Here is a 16770-nt window from a genome sequence, read left to right as displayed (position 1 = left end):
CGCCACTTCCCGCTGGTATGTACCGGCCCATAGCTTGCGTTTTCTCTTTTATTATTGACTTTTGCCATCTTATCCACAGTCTGATGTTTTTGGCCAAAGTGTACCGGTTTCCATGAATGAAATTTTGGAGCATATGCATCCTCCAAATTGTCGTGTATGCTAGGAGTTAAATCTACTAGAAAATTAAATTTGCCAATGCAAAGATGTATATATATGGCACCAGAAGCTAAGCAGAGACTTGGAAGTTCAGCAGGGCCTTCCCTGGTTAGTACTTGGATGGGAGACTGCCAACAAATACCAGGTGCTATAGGCTATATTTCAAAGGAAGGAAATGGCAAAACCACTTCTAAGTAGTCCTTGCCTAAGAAAACACTATGAAATTCATGGGGTTGCCATAAGTCAACAGGTGACTTGAAGGCACATCCACACCATAGAGATGCAGATTACATTCGGCGGTTTTGATTGAGGATTTGATTAATATGTTCTCTCTAGGAATCTCTAGGTCCTCCAGAGAAATTCTGCTGGAAATTGACCATAGAGTTGTGCTAAAGAACCTAGATATTCCTAGAGAAAACACGATGGATGCCAGCCATGAAATCCTTCGACTTCACTTCTCTAGGCATTTGTAGGTCCTTCAGCATGATTCTGTGGTCAGTGTTTGACAGATGTTGAATATAGAGTTGCACTGGAGGACCTAGCGTTTCTTAGAGAGGTGGTCTTACAGGTAAAGAAGTTACATACTTTTATTTGCATCATGCCCCCCCCCCCCGCCAACTTTCACAAGGGTCCTGATGCCCCTAGCTCCAGCGAATGTGGAGGGCCTACTGTACAGAGTAACACAATTATTGGCATCCATTGCATATTGGCCAGTAGAATCTTTCAGTTCTACTCCAGACTGTGTGTTGAATGGTCTTTTTCTGTTTCTGTGGTTTTCAGAGACAAACACAGCTGGTCCTTCCACTTCCTGCCATGCTGGAGCAGCAAAACGGGAAAGGCAGACACAGCAACAGACAGCTCAAGCTGAAAAATGTCTTTTATTTTTAGAATGAAGAACTGTCAGGGATTTAGTTCCAGACCTCTTAGCACATACCACATTTCCTTTGCTGTGTGGTCCTATCCAGTGAGTGAAACGAAACAAGACCTAGGCTTCCAAGGCTCAGAGGCCTAGGCTAGACTCTCAGAAATGTGGACAGCTGTACGTACTGCCCTTAAGTTCCCCCCTTTCAAAATGTCCAGAGTACTGGATTTTTTAAACTTCCTCAGAGCTGCAATTGTAGTTATTTTTTAAAGGGGGGCGGGGGGGGCGGGAACCTACATAAAAGTGGAAATACTTTTTGAATGTGTAAAAAAAAGTGGAAGGGATCAATGGTTTTACAAATGGTACTTTGCCAGAAAACAAGCACAGCAACACATGCAAAAATCAGCATCTTATTGATGGAATGAGTTTGTGTTAAAAGCATCACTATGCTTTTTTTTTTTTTTTTTTTTGCTTCTAAGCCAATGCATTTGCTGACCTAATTTTGTAAATCACAAAAGCTTCAGTTATGCAGTGAAGGAGGATGGCTGAGGGTCCACAATTCTCCTGATTCATAATGCTTGAGGAGAGCAGTAAATTCAAGCTTCCCCCAGGTAGCTGTTAAGCCGCTAGAATGCTCTCTTTGTTGCAATCAGGGATTGGAAATGGAAGTCATCTCACAAAAGGAAGTAAATAGAGCAGCAATAAAAAGTCCCTTCCCTATGCATCTAAACATCTGTTCTAACTTTTGACAACTCTGATATGAAAGTAAAACATAAAGCAAAGGGACTAGAGCAGTGGTTCTAGTGAAAATAAAAGTTATCCAAAGCACGCTCCATTTAGGTCAAACTGAGGTAACAAATGACTTTTCATTTTTTTCATTTCAGAAAACATTATCTCTCTTTCTCTCTCTCTCTTACACACACATACACACACACACACTTGTGCATGCTATCCTCATTTTCCTTTCAACATATGAAACAACTTTTATCTTGGGTCAGATCATTAATTTATCAAGTAATGAACTACCTAGCAGAGCTTGGAACAGTTCAATTTTTGAATTACAGTTCCCCCAATTCCCTAGTCAACGTGGCCAAAGCCATAGCTTTTTCAAGTTCTGATTGCAGGAATGGGGAGCACACAGTCTTCCATATATTGTTGGACTGCAGCTCCCAGCATTCCTCACTTTTGCCCATTCTGACTAGGGTTGATAGAAGAGCTAGTCCAACAGCATCTTAGGGGCCAAGAGTTGGCCACCCACGTGTACTCTGACTACCACATGTTTTCCCTACTCTCATGAGCAGTGGTCTTTCCCAGTACTGCTAAGATGTTGTCATTTCTTGGAAATATTAAAGATTCACAACCTGGGGCCTTTTCACACTGGAATATTTTAGCACTATGATTCCACATTAATTGCCATTGTTCTATCCTATGGAATCCTAGGATTTGCAGTTTAGGATGGATTACTTAGAATTCTCAGCTACAGAACTGCAGAGCATCACCAGACTACAAACTCCATGAATCCATAGGATGCTGCCATGGCATTTAAAGTGGAATCATAGCACTACAATTGTGTGGTGCAAAAGGGCCCCTTCTGTTTGCAAACTCTATACAGCACATAGTGTATTCTACAACCAGATATCAAACTAGGTGTATGCTTAATATGTAACATGGTGCCATGTACAGTTGGCTCTTGGTATCCACTGAGGTTTGGTTCCAGGACACCCCGTGGATACCAAATCTGTGGAAGTTCAAGTCCCATTATATGCAGTGGCATAGTAAAATGATGTCCCATGGCAAAATCAAGATTTTCTTTCTGGGTTTTTTTTAAAAAAAATATTTGAAAGCTATGAATGGTTGAATCCATGGATGCAGAGTTCATGGATACAGAGGACTGGTTGTATCTTGTTTTTCCTTTAAATCACTATAGATGCAGAGGAATGAAGCATGATGGATAGATGTGGCATAGTTCTGTTATCACACAAAGGACTAAAACTTGTTTTTAGCCTTGAGTAGTTGCATTGAATTCATGCAATTTACCTGTGTAAATCATCATTGAACAGTTGTCTGAATGAGTCTGCTCTAGCCACAAGGTGGTATTTCTGTTTTGCAAAGCTTTAAACTTTTTTCTAATTTAATGTATAAATTCTCCCTAACAACAACTATACCAAATGGACTGATAAAATATCTGAATCAAATTGCCATAGATAGGATCACAGTAGCATAGTTACAAAAAGTGACAACATGACTTCAGATAACTGACTTCGAACACGCCACATTATCTGATGATACCTCACTTATTCCTGAATTCTTGGATAGAATCTGAATCATTGGCTGGTTACAGACCAGCACTTGGGACGTCCGCAGGACGTCCCATTTTAAAAAAGGGGCGTCTCTTCTAGACGCCCCTGGCTCTAATACGGACTCGGTCCGTACAATATGGCGCCGGCCGTTCCACACGGCCGGCGCCATCTTTACGTATCGGACGCTGTGCGTCCGAACGTGTCGCGGCGTCTGTGACGTCGCGAATGCGTCCCTGGCGCCTCGCAACGTCACAGAGGCGCTGCAAGAAGAAGCTCCATTTTGGAGCTTCTTTTTCGGTCCGTGCGGGAGCCGCGCGGTGTGGCTGCTGCGGCTCCCGCACGGAGCAAACGGCAGCAGCTGCAGACCGCCTCAAAGCGGCGGTCTATAACCCGCCCCTGAGAGTCTAAAACTCCATTCACTAACACCTGATAAACTGTGAAACTGAATGACTAGTAATACTGTTCCTATTTCATTGTCATTGTAATCTACTAATGCAAAGTAAATTGTTTTATTGTTATGTTAAACTGAAAGGTTACCGTATGCATTTACCCCTCTGTGCTATCTTTCTTGCATCTGGAGGATAGGGAATAAAAAAATTCACCTTGAAAACTTACTGCATTTTTCTCCTTATTTCTTAGGGTACTCTAGTCTGTTGCCATGACTACAACCTTCACCATATTGTTCTTATTTTACAGTCATTAATAAGAGTAAAATAGCAGATGTATAATTACGCTATTATTCAATCCATTAGCTTGCAGATGGCATGGTAAAATTGTTTCATGTGAAAGAGTGCATTTTGACTTGTTTGTTTATTCATTTCTCTACTGACAGCTGATTCAATAAAAGCCAAAGGTAAGTTGGAAGACAGTTCTGCACACCATGCAAGGGTGAGAGGAAAACACATCTACTTACAATCCAAAAAGAAAAGAAAAGAAAAGAAAAGAAAAGAAAAGAAAAGAAAAGAAAATTGAGCCTTAAAAGACTAATATTCATTGGAAGGATGGTAAACATGGTCTTAATAATACTTTGAATATGAAACCAAACACCCACCATTTATAACGTGAATGTGCCCAGTTCTAATAGTAAGATAAGTCAGGTCATGGACTCACTCCATCCCATAGATTAAGACATCTGGCCATGTATAAAAACTGGTGAATTCAGATACAGATTTGTGAACATTTGCAGAAGTTATTTTCTAGATTACAGCTCCCAGAATTTCCCAGGCCACTGGCCCTTTTGGCTAGAGGGTTTCTGGAATTTGTAGTTCAAAAGTGTAATTTGGGCTCTGAGCTTTGCACCCCTGTATGCTGCAGAAGATGCAAGCTGCCAGTTTAATTTGGTTTAGTTAGAGATTGTACTGTGGATAGTGTATATCCAGATCAGCAATACAGAGAAGAGCTGCTTCCATGCAGAAATCTTTCTCTTGCTTAGACTGATCTGACAGCCTCTTGCTGATGGATTGAGGCAATTTACTGTGCTTTATCACTTCTGGTCTTCCAGGAATTGCAGGGCTGAAAGATGACATTGGCTTAATCAGAATCAGATTCATAGTCTTGCACAGGAACTTTAAATCATGATTGTAGTCCTCCTGGTGTTGAGGTTAGTTGGTGGCCACTGGTATGTATGATGTGAGGCAAAAGCCAGATTGATTGTGGGGTGAAGATATGATAGTCACTAGGAATTGAAGATGTATTAGCAAGGAGGGCAGGACTTCACAACAGGTTGCTCAGGGCCATTGAGCCATTGTTTAGCAGTGGAGCATCTTGAATGCAGAACATCCCTGTCATCTTCTGTGAAATCTCAGGTAGTTCTTGTTAAAAAGGCCAACTAGCAGGGGGTGAGAAAGACAACCTGCGGACAGGAGATGAAAACTTTTGCTTTCCCACAGGTTTTGGACTTCAGCTGCTGGAAGCTCTAAGCAGCAGGGCCCATGGCATGAGAGTATACCAAATGTAGTTCAAAAACATCTGATGGGCCAAAGATATTGTACCCCTGTCTGTTGGGTTACATGACCTGGTGCAAGATGGATTTGTGTGTCTTCCATTTGTTGATTGCTTGGTTTAGCAGCTATGTTTAAATCAGTGTGTCAAGCGGAGTTTGTTAATCACAAGGAGAGTTTCCATGTCACACCTTCCCTTGCAATCACTGCAAGAGTAGTGAACTTCATCTTTTGGGTCTGAATCCTGCCTTCATGGGGTCCCTACCTTCTGTGTTTCCCAGATGGACACAGCCCTGCCTACATGGGAACAGTGCTGGGTGATTTCCCAGCTTTTGTTCCCCCCCTCAGCTCAGACTTCTCCGAAGTGCATATGGTGAGATCGTAAATTATTCAAATAAAATGAAGAGTACTTAAATCATGCAGACAGGCCCTTAGTTATTAGTAGTAAGATGTGTCCAGAAACAATGGATACAAGCTACAGGAAAAGAGATTCCACCTCAACATTAGGAGGAACTTCTTGACAGTCAGGGCTTTTTGACAGTGGAACACACTCCCTCGGAGAGTGGTGGAGTCTCCTTCCTTGGAGGTCTTTAAGGAGAGGTTGGATGGCCATCTGTTGGGTATGCTTTGATGGAGTGTTCCTGCATGGCAGGGGGTTGGACTGCATGGCCCTTGTGGTCTCTCCAACTCTATGATTCTATTATTGTCTTTGCCACAGCCCATCACTGGAATGAAGCCTTCCAGAATTTCCCTGAAACTGAATATGGCATTCAGGCTGAATGATCCCTTGCCATAATATGTGGGGTAGTCTTCCCCAATTTATTTCTCTCCAGATGTGTTGAACTACCTTTCCAAAAGTCCCTCGGCCACCTAAAGTGATATCCCTGCAGAGTGAGTGGTGATGTACCAGCTAGGATACCAGCTAGGATTTTGCAAATGCCATGTCAGCTTGTATTCTCCCATGGTGGTATACATTGCTAACAATAATTGTCTCTCCGTGTGTTGCTAAATAGCAGACAGTACCCCCATAAATGAGTACTTCTGCAGTTGCTGATAACTAGAAGATGTTTCATGATCTGAATTTGGTATCAGCCATTTACATCCTGCTGTGATAGGTTTATTATTATTTGATAGAAGCTTGGTTCATGGAAGAATGTTGCAAATCCACAAAATGTTCCAATAAATATTTAAAAAAGGAATAATCTGAATACATTAGGGTTGCAATCTTGCTGTATCCTTCTGACTGCGTATAAGACTTATTGAACCCACTGTGATTTCCTTTGGAGTAGAGATGTATGGGGTCGCAGTGCAAAATTGTTACACATGGCAGAGGTCATTGTATAACTAGAATTTCTAGTGTGTGTGTGACATCCAAATTCCAAATTATACAGAATAAACTGCCCATTCAATGTTTAGGTGAAAGTATAACAATCAAATGTAAGCTTGTAACTTCATTCTCTTGTAACTAGGGCCTGTCTCAACTGGTCTCGGGTCCGACACATTCTGCGGGTAATACACTTGATATGTTTTTTTGTACGGACATGGAAAATCCGTGGGTGGAAATATCTAATATTTCCCCCTTGTCATGGACGGATCACTTCCTGGTGGAGGCAAAGATCAAGGCTTCTACCCAGATCCCTCCCGGGGGTGGCGGACCTATTAAAATGGTCCATCCTCGAAGGCTGATGGAACCCAAAAGAGGGCCACATGGTTGGAAATGACGGCGACTCTGTTGATGCCCTGACTGGTATCTGGGATACCGGTCTTTCCAGGGCTATACACAGTATCGCTCCCAAGCGCCCTCTCAGGCCTGCTTCCAAACGAAAGCCCTGGTATACGGAAGATCTCCGGGCACGGAAGCGGGTCCTGCGACGGCTAGAGCATCGCTGGCGGAAACACCTACGCTTAGCCGACAAGACTCTCCTAGACCGCCTTTTGGAGGACTATGGAGAGGCGATACGGGCAGCTAAGAATTCATTCTATGGTGCTCGTATCGCGTCTGCGGAGTCGCGTCCAGCAGAGTTGTTCAGGGTTGTGAGGGAGCTAACTCAGCTCCCTCCTGCCCCGAACCAGATCCTTGAACCTTCTAAGGCCTGCTGTGACCAATTCAACAACTTCTTCGCGGATAAAATCTCTCGGATAAGCAAAGGTCTTGAAGCCAGCATTAGGGCAGAACCTAGAGCAGAGGTATCCAGAGCTTCCGTGGACTCAGTTTTACTGGATCAGTTCGAGTCTGTTAGTACCGAGGATGTGGACAGGATCCTCCGGAGTGTTAGGAAGACAACATGCTCTCTTGATCCCTGTCCCTCATGGCTAGCGGCACAGGGGGGCCCGGTTGTGACCTCATTGTTACACTGGATTATTAATACATCTTTGAGGGATGGGCAATTTCCATCTAATCTGAAATTGGCCATAGTAAAACCTTTGTTAAAAAAGCCCTCCCTTGACCCCCTGTTGCATAACAATTATCGGCCAGTCTCGCTATTGCCATTTTTGGGGAAGGTGATCGAGAGGGCGGTTGCTCTCCAGCTCCAATCAATCCTGGATGAAACGGATTATCTAGACCCATTTCAAATCGGCTTTCGGGCGGGGTACGGGGTTGAGACTGCCATGGTCGCCTTGGTCGATGATCTCCGTCTGGGCATTGACAGGGGTAGCGTGTCCCTGTTGGTGCTCTTGGACATCTCAGCAGCTTTCGATACCATAGACCATGGTATCCTTCTGGAGCGCCTGGCGGAGGTGGGAATCGGGGGCACTGCGCTCCAGTGGTTCCGGTCCTACCTCTCTGGGAGGTTCCAGATGGTGCAGCTGGGAGATGTGTGCTCCGACAGGAGACCCCTAACATCTGGGGTCCCTCAAGGAGCCATTCTGTCTCCTATGCTCTTTAACATTTACATGAAACCGCTGGGAGAGATCATCCGGAGACATGGGGCGCGGGGTTATCAGTACGCTGATGACACCCAAATAGTTTTCTCTATGCCTCCGACTGATGCAGTGACCGGGGATGGCATCTCTCCTCTCGTGGCCTATCTGGAGTCAGTAATGCGCTGGATGAGGGAAAACAGACTCAGCCTGAATCCAGAGAAAACGGAAGTACTTGTGATAGGTTCTCCTGGTCCAGGGATGGAGGTAATTCCACCTGTCCTGAACGGGGTCACGCTCCCCGTGAAGGACTCTGTATGCAGCTTGGGGGTGCTCCTTGACTCGTCGCTCCACCTGACATCTCAGGTGGACGCGACAGTCAGGAGCACCTGTTATCAGCTTCGGCGAATACGCCAGCTGCGTCCCTACCTGGGCCAGGGGGACCTTGAAACTGTTGTACACGCTCTGGTAACCTCTCGCTTGGATTTCTGCAATGCGCTCTACATGGGGCAACCCTTGTACCATACCCGGAAGCTGCAATTAGTGCAGAATATGGCAGCCCGACTGGTCACTAATATATCTAGGGCCAGTCACATAACACCAGTGCTTAAAGAGTTGCACTGGCTGCCTATTCGCTTCCAGGCGCAATACAAGGTGTTGGTCGTTACCTATAAAGCCCTAAATGGCTTGGGCCCAGGGTATCTGATGGACTGCCTCTCCCCATATAATCCGCCCCGCACTCTCAGATCATCTGGGCAGCAACTTTTAAGAGTTCCGGAGGCTAGGCTAGTTTCTACCTCTAGGAGGGCCTTTACGATCTCGGCTCCCAGCCTCTGGAACTCGCTGCCCACAGAGCTCCGTGCATAGGCTTCCCATATCCTGCCTGGGGGCGGGACTTTCCCGATTTGGGGCGGGTCCGCACGGTCCCGCCCCGGTTTGGCCCCGCCCCCGGGACTCCCCCCCCCCAGCGAGTCCTGCAGGCTTGGCTGGGGCTTGGAGGACGTCTGTCTTCCAAGCCCCAGCCATGCCCTGGGGGCTCCTCCGCGATCGCGGAGCCCTCCAGGCTTGGCTGGGGCTTGGAGGACGGCTGTCTTCCAAGCCCCAGCCATGCCCAGGGGGCTTCTCCGCGATCGCGGAGTCCTCCAGGCTTGGCTGGGGCTTGGAGGACGGCTGTCTTCCAAGCCCTAGCCATGCCCTGGGGGCTCCTCCGCGATCGCGGAGCCCTCCAGGCTTGGCTGGGGCTTGGAGGATGGCTGAAGCCAAGCCCCAAACCTCTGCCTGGCTGCCTCCGTTTCTGGGGGGGGGGGCGAAATCCCGGGGGTGGGGGCAAAACGGCGACGGAGGCAGCCAGGCAGGGGTTTGGGGCTTGGCTTCAGCGAGGCCCCATTCCCTTGCCTGGCTTCCTCCGTTGGCGACGGAGGCAGCCAGGCAGGGGAAAGAGCCTTTCCTCTTTCTCCTCCTCTTCTTCTGCCTCCTTTTCTTCCTCCCCTTCTTCCTCCTTCTCTTCTTCTTCTTTCTCCTCCTCTTCCTCCCCTTCTTCTTCATCTTTTTCCTCCTCTTCTTCTTCCTCCTCTCCTCCTCCTCCTCCTCTTCTTCCTCCCCTTCTTCCTCTTCCTTCTTCCTCCTTTTCCTCCTCTTCTTCATCTTCTTCCTCCTCCTCTTCTTCTCCATCTCTTCTTCTCCTCCTCCTCTTCCTCCCCTTCTTCCTCCTCCTCTTCTTCTTCTCCTCTTTCTCCTCCTCTGCCTTTTCCACTCTTCCTCCTCTTCAATGCCCAAATATGCTGTTTGGAATGGGGGGGGGGGGAGGTTAGCCAGAAAGGGAAGTACATTTCTGCCATCTGTCTAGGAACAATGCCAAAATGTCCTCCATTTTGATCATGCCTAAGAAACATGCATTTATATTAACATTTTTAAAAAAATCATCAATTTTTGCGTGTCCTCCATTTTTAAAAATGTGTCCTACATTCGAAAATTTTGTCCTACATTTGTCCTACATTTGTCCCAGTTTGGAGGTCCAGAATTATGGCAACCCTATCCGTGCAGCCACCTCCCTACCCCAATTCAAGAAGGGGTTGAAAACCTATCTATTTGAGCAGGCCTACCCCTGAATATTCCCCCCAGAATGTTTATTCACCTCCCCCCCCTTCCTCTGCCAGCACAATAGACTGGCATGAGTTTGTAATGTTTTTAATATGTTTAGGCTTTTTTACTGTGATATGGTTTTTGTATATTGTAATAATTGCTTTGGTGTATATTGTACTGTATAATCTTGTTGTGCATCACCCTGATTTGAAGAAGGGCGGTATAAAAATAAAACTATTATTATTATTATTATTATTATTATTATTATTATTAAAACTGTATCCTGTTCTTAGTTTAAGCAGTAGGCAGGATGAGATGGTATGAAGTTCAGTCTCATGGTTTTCTTCCCTGTTAAAAAAGATTTATATGAGAGGCTGCCATTTTGATTAATCTCTAAATCAAAGGCTATTCAAAGTGTTAGCTACCCAGAGGTGATATAGAAATCAAGCTAATGGTAGTAGCAGTCGTGTTTGTGAAGTCTGAAATACTAAATGATGGAAAGTAGTTATGTACTATTGCACTGAATAACACTTTCTTCCCACATAACATGTGCCTCCCTTTTCAGTGCAGCTTCCTGCATGAGACAAAATAGAAAGAAGCAGATATATGATTTCATAATGTGACCAAAAACAACCCAACACTTTTTAGTTTTCAAATTACTTAATGTTATATCTTCACTGGCAAGTATAAAGAGAAGCACTTGTGGGATCTTCTATATTATGACTAATCTAGGTGGCTTTGACTACTGTTAGTGCTTGGAGAAGTTGCTTTTATTGCCTATTGGCAATGCTGGGCATGGGATTCTGAGAGCTATAATAAAAAAGTAACTTTTCCAAGCTCTGACTACTGTCCATCTATTATTGAAGCATCCTCATGGGCTACTCTGAATCAGGCAGCAGAATTACTTGGGCAAGCACTGGACTATATCTTTTATAGCTGTGTAGGGGCCAATACTTACCGGCGTGAAGCAGCGTGGCGGCAGCGATAGCGATATAAGGGCTTGGTGTGGCTCAGCGTCCACATTTGCCGAGCCCTAATATCGGCGCCATTACATCATAAGGCTGCGGCCCCGTTCACACAGGGCACAGCCTCATGACATAAGGGTGCCAGAGCGCCCAAACGGCTATAGCTGGAAGCACCATCATAAGGGCTGTGTTGCAGCTCTTATGACGGTGCAAAAAGAAGCTCCGTTTCAGAGCTCCTTTTTAAGCCGGATTGTTGCCGCAGCCATGTGGTTGTTACGGCAATGATCTGGAGAAGAAAGCTATGGCCTTTGGCCGTCCCTTTCTTCTCGTCTGTACTGCCCCTATAAAAGGGAATTTGGGTGGTTGAGGGATCTCTTATCAGACAGAAAACATGCGTAAACACACATTCAGCACACAGGGTATATCCGTTCTGCGGGAGCTTCACACCACTTTAACTGCCATGATTCTGTCCTACAGAATCCTGGGATTTGTAGCTTGGTAAGGCATCAGAGTTCTCTGACAGACTAAGCTGAATACTTCACCAAACTACGTCCTAGGATTCCACAGGATGAACCCATGGCAGTTAAAGTTTTGTCACACTGCTTTAATTCTGCAGTGTACATTTACTTAGAAGTCAGAACTTCCTCTCTGTAAGAGTGCAGAACAATATTCAACCCATTTATCACTCCCCTAGTCAAAGAAATATTCCAAGCAGAGTTGGTCTTCCCATATTATAGAATGACCAGGGGGCCATTCACAATACAGAATTATAGAGCTTTTATTCTATTTTAACTGCCTATGTTGGACTTTGTAGTTTGACAAGGCACTGGAACTCTCTGGCAAAGCACTCTAAATTTCCTCTCCTTACACTGCAAATCACAGGATTCCATAGCCTGGAACCATGACAGTTAAAATGGAATAACAGTGCTATAATTCCGTGATGTAAGTGGGCTCCAGATGTGATAGATTACAGGGCAATGTTGCTTATTAAGCAACAGGGTGAGAAAAGCTGTGGCGTTAAAATGATTATAGGTAGCAGAACTCTTAACGTTAAAAGAGTCTTGATCTCCTTTGCATTTAGGTCCCAGTTCTGTTACAGGCCTGATTGGGAAATCAGCTCAGTCCAACTCCCTTTTCAGTAGAAATGTGTTTGTCGTGTGGTAGCCATAGATTTATTTTTATTACACCTCACGTTGGCCGCACAGCAGGGAAGCAGATCTGTGGCTTGAACATTTTGTCAAGGCTCATTCAGCTCTTGAGAAAGCAGCTTTGCCTATTAACCTCAGATCTTCCCTCCTCCAGGAGATTTGTGAAAACCTCCTGGGTTTCTCCAGCCATTCTGGCAAAGGCATTACCTCAATGGCTTGGCAGTGGCCAGTCAGGAGGGATGCCTGGTGCTCCAACCTTGGGAGAAAGGTGGAATCTAAAATAAATAAAAACTCATATTGTAGAATAATGTTCTGACCTGTGTTATTCAAGTACTCCTGCCCTGTAAAGTATCACACCTCTCTCTCCTCCTTGTTCTTTTTCCAAAAAGAGATGCAGAAAAGAGCAAGCAAATTGTTCAAATTGTTCTCTACAAGAAGAGGCTTCTGCTGTTGGGGCCTATTATTTATTTTAAAAAATGAAGGCTTGTAAGTGGTTGGTTAACTTACAATGAACACACTCATCTGTAATGAAGGACTGGCAGGAAAAATACATTTCAAAAGTAATGTAACAAAGTCAGAATGAAATCACCTTAATTGTGACATTAGCAGTATCTTGCCACCTTGCCGAAGGCTGCATCTGCACAGCAGCATCAGTATGCAAAGGGATCTTGTGGTGCCTTTGAGACTAACTGAAAGAAAGAAGTTGGTAGCATGAGCTTTTGTAGACTTGAATCTACTTCTTCAGATGCATGCACTTCTTTCAGTTAGTCTCAAAGGAGCTACAAGATCCCTTTGCATACTGATTTTCCAGACATGGCTATCCCTTTGAATCCTACCACAGCAGAATTAATGCAGTTTGACACTGCTATCAGATTCTGGGATTTATAGTTTTGTGAGATACTTAGCCTTCTCTGTGAGAGCGCTCTGGTGTCACAACAATCTACAAACCCCACTACAAATTCTGCAGTGTGCCAGCAGTTTATGTTACATTTAAAGGGTAGTTTAGGGACATTATAATCAGATTTTTCCATGTTTTTATGTCATTCTCTTTTCAACCCTAAGGTTGTTTAAAAACACACACACACAAACCAAATAATGCCAGCGTTTGTCCCAAACTCACCCAGGGCCCCATTTATCAGCTGCAGGGGGAAAGTGGTGAGTACAAGTTGCTTCTATCTTCCATTGGTTGTGTGGTCTTCTCAGACATCTACATCTTGGTGAGGTCCTCTCAGTAGCTGGCCAGTTTGAGGCTATCTGGCTGTCTCTGGGAAAGGTTTCCCCTTGGAAAGATATTGGAAGAGAAGTCTTCCCTCTGGTCCACTCAGGGAGGCAACCCAGCCAGTCAGGCTCGTCAGTTTCTCAGAGACAACTTTCTACTCCCTAGTTATTTCAGCATCTGGATATGGCTTGATCTGGTGTTTTAGATGCCTTGGAGACAATGATATTTGTCTTTCTTCTTTCATTGTCATAACTTTGATGGTGTTGTTGTTTTAACAATGGGCAAGATCTGTTTGGATAAGGGAGATGGGGCTTGTGTTTACTTTGGACCTCTTTATTGGATCTTGGAGGTGCAGGCATTCAAGGAGGTACTCTGCTTGGGGTGTCATCCCACCTACCTCCCAGACGCCCATGTGCTTCCAATTTTATTGGTATCCCAGGAATCTTCCAGTTGTCAGACTAGGCGATGTGGTTTCTATCAATTGACAGGCAGGTCGGGCAATGGCTTGCCTCCATTGTCCTATGATGAGCCAAGCTTCTGACAGCTGTGTAACCCATAAAATTATGGCCACAGTTCTAGTGACGTTTGTGCTGTGCATTCTTTGGTCTAGCTTTGGTTGTCCCCTAACACTTCATCCCTAGCCCAGCAGTGAGTTATATTGAGTAACGGCATAAAACAAAATCTGTGATGGCTAATGGGGAGGAATTATGTTTTAGAAGTAACTTTCCAATTTTTTTTTCTAAGAAAAAAATAAGTAAGGGAAGGATCAGTGATAGTGATTTTTAAACTACTAATGGTATACAGAGAATAGAGTCACCCTTCCTCTCTCCCCATAATACTAGAATTCAATTAAAATGATTGGCAGCAAATTTAAGCCTGACAAAAAGAAGCACTTCTTGACAAAAATAGGTAATTAATTTATGGAATTTTCTGCCAGAAAAAAAAGGCATGGTTTGCTGGCTTAGGCAGCTTTAAAGAAGGATTAATGAAACGTAGGAAAGATAAGTCTATTAATTGTCATTAGCCATTGAGAGATAAATGTTTGGAAGCATTATACTCCCTATATATACTTGCCTGGTCATTTGCATCTTCAGGGGGGCAGAAGTGGGCAGGTGGACCCTGTCTTGTATCCACGGTTGGGAGGGAGTGCTATATCATGCGGAGAGACAGGAAAGAGTCTTTCCAGCTCTTGCACTTCGGGTATGGACAGATCTAGAAAAGTTACTTTTTAAAACTTGTAAATCCTATAATCCCATAGTTCCTCAGCTAGTATTGCCACTGACTAGTGGTCATGCTACAGGGGGGATTCTGGGTGTTATAGCAAAGAAGTAACTTTTCCAAGTTATGAGTGTGGAATGGCATCTTCGTTGTCACTGATGTTGGCCTCATTGTATTTTGATGGTTTGATGTTGGTTTATAATGTGCTAAATTGTTTTAAAATAGGGATGGGGAAAAGGAACTTCCACAAGCTGCATGTAGTCCCCTCAGTACTGTTCTTGTACACCCCTAGGTTTCCTTGCCCCACCGCAAAGCCTCCCCGCCAGTGCCTTGCCTTGCCCTGCCCCTCCATCTTTGTTATAGTGTGCCTTCACATCATTTCTGACCTATTATGGGATTTTCTGGGGCTGAGAGTGTGGGACTTGTCTAAGGTCACCCAATGGGTTTCTATGGTTGAGCGGATTAAATAATGCCCTTATCTTTGGGAGGCATTGTTTCAAGAATTTTGTTGTCCCCAAATGTCCCAGAATGACCTAGCATGACTTTTAGAGGCTTCCAGGAGCATCAGTTCACCTTTAAACACCCCCTAAATTACCAGAATCCTGAAAGCAATCCAGGAAAATCCATCAGTGGAGATCTCTTCCAGTTTGGTGGTAGGGAAGGACAAGATGGTCATGGGATTGAAAATTATATAGTATTATATATATTGTTGATTATACTTTTCCCTGTCGTCTTCAGCTATAGGCTGGGATATAAATATTTGAATAAATGTAGGTATGCAAAGTTAAATTGCATGCTAGTGAGGTTTTCTTGCTATCGTGCACCTAGACCCATTTTACATCTTGCGGTGCTGCAAAACTCCTTTTTAGTTTTTAAAATACTGCTCTGTTTGTTATCATTTTCTCCGTTCACATATTTGAGGCTAATTTTAATTAGATTATTAATCTTTGTATTACCTTTGTGAAGTGTGTTGACCAAGGCACAATGTAAGTTAAGAGCTGTAATTACTGTGGAACTGTAAATAAGATTTGCCAGATGAAATGCATCCTTGTGAATCTTCTGTTCATAGCAGGAGATTCAACGCAGGCAACCATTTCAAGCTATTACTCAGCATTTCAAAACAGAGCATTTGCAGTAGGATGTGTCTATATGGATGAAATGTATTACTGATCATTCTGAATCATATTCAGAACAAATATATTATTGTGTGTCCTGAGAGAGTTTCAATCTGTATTACATTCAGAACTGAAAGAGGGGATACATTTTTCTTTGAACACTTGAAAATTGGAGTCTTGGTTCTGACTTTCAAAGAAACAGTAAAATTTGCATATTTTTTCATTCTTGAAGCATTCATTGGCCTTAAACATACCCTATGCACCATAAGGCCTGACAACCAAATGTCCTCCCGTCTTTAGCTGCTAAAGGGCGCGGGGGAGGATATAATTTCTGCTGCATTACCATAATCACCACAGTCATATCATAAGAAGCAACAGTTCCACTTTATTCTATGCTCCTCTATACCCTCCTGGAGTGCTGTATTCTGGGAGCAACATTTTAAGAAAAACATGATCAAATTGGGCATAACCAAAGGAGGGCAATCAAAGATGTTGGTGGGTCTAGAAACCAAGTCCTGCCAACGTATGGTTAAAAGAGCCCTTGACTACTTTTAGCATAGAGAACAAAAGATTAAGGATATACATGATAGTTGTCAAATATCTGAAGAGCGGCTGTGCAGAAGATGGAGTAAATTTATAATGTTTCTCAAGAGGGCAGGCAGAACTAGACCCAAGAAATTGCAAAGGCAGGGGAGGAAGATTTCCATCGGATATTTACAGAAGCTTCCTAACGTTAAGAGCTGGTCTACAGTGAAAGAGACTGCTTCAGGAGCAGTGTCATCATTAGGGTTGGTGCCAGTGCAGTACCTCGTGGTGTCACCACCTCATTGACTTCTTCCCATACCACACCATACAGAAGCCTTAGGGCTGTGCAAGTGTGTGTGTGTATTCATATTTTCATCT

At 44.2% G+C, this 16770-nt stretch overlaps 1 protein-coding gene across 3 annotated transcripts in view; it reads left to right on the top strand.

The window, feature by feature from the left end:
* The window catches only part of NCALD (neurocalcin delta), a 79439-nt gene that overhangs the window by 28023 nt on the left and 34646 nt on the right, over positions 1-16770 (top strand). The window contains exon 2 of one of the 3 annotated variants that reach the window (XM_089517738.1): positions 4151-4322. The exons of the other annotated variants lie outside the window; for them this stretch is intronic. The gene's annotated coding sequence lies outside the window, so the exon portion shown is untranslated. The remainder of the gene's footprint in view (positions 1-4150; positions 4323-16770) is intronic. 3 annotated transcript variants of the gene reach the window in all.

Source organism: Sceloporus occidentalis, unplaced genomic scaffold (genome assembly GCF_023333645.1).
Source record: "Sceloporus occidentalis isolate IW3139 unplaced genomic scaffold, rSceOcc1.0.p SCAF_3, whole genome shotgun sequence".
Classification (NCBI taxonomy): domain Eukaryota; kingdom Metazoa; phylum Chordata; class Lepidosauria; order Squamata; family Phrynosomatidae; genus Sceloporus; species Sceloporus occidentalis.
This window is presented reverse-complemented; position numbering and strand designations above follow the sequence as displayed.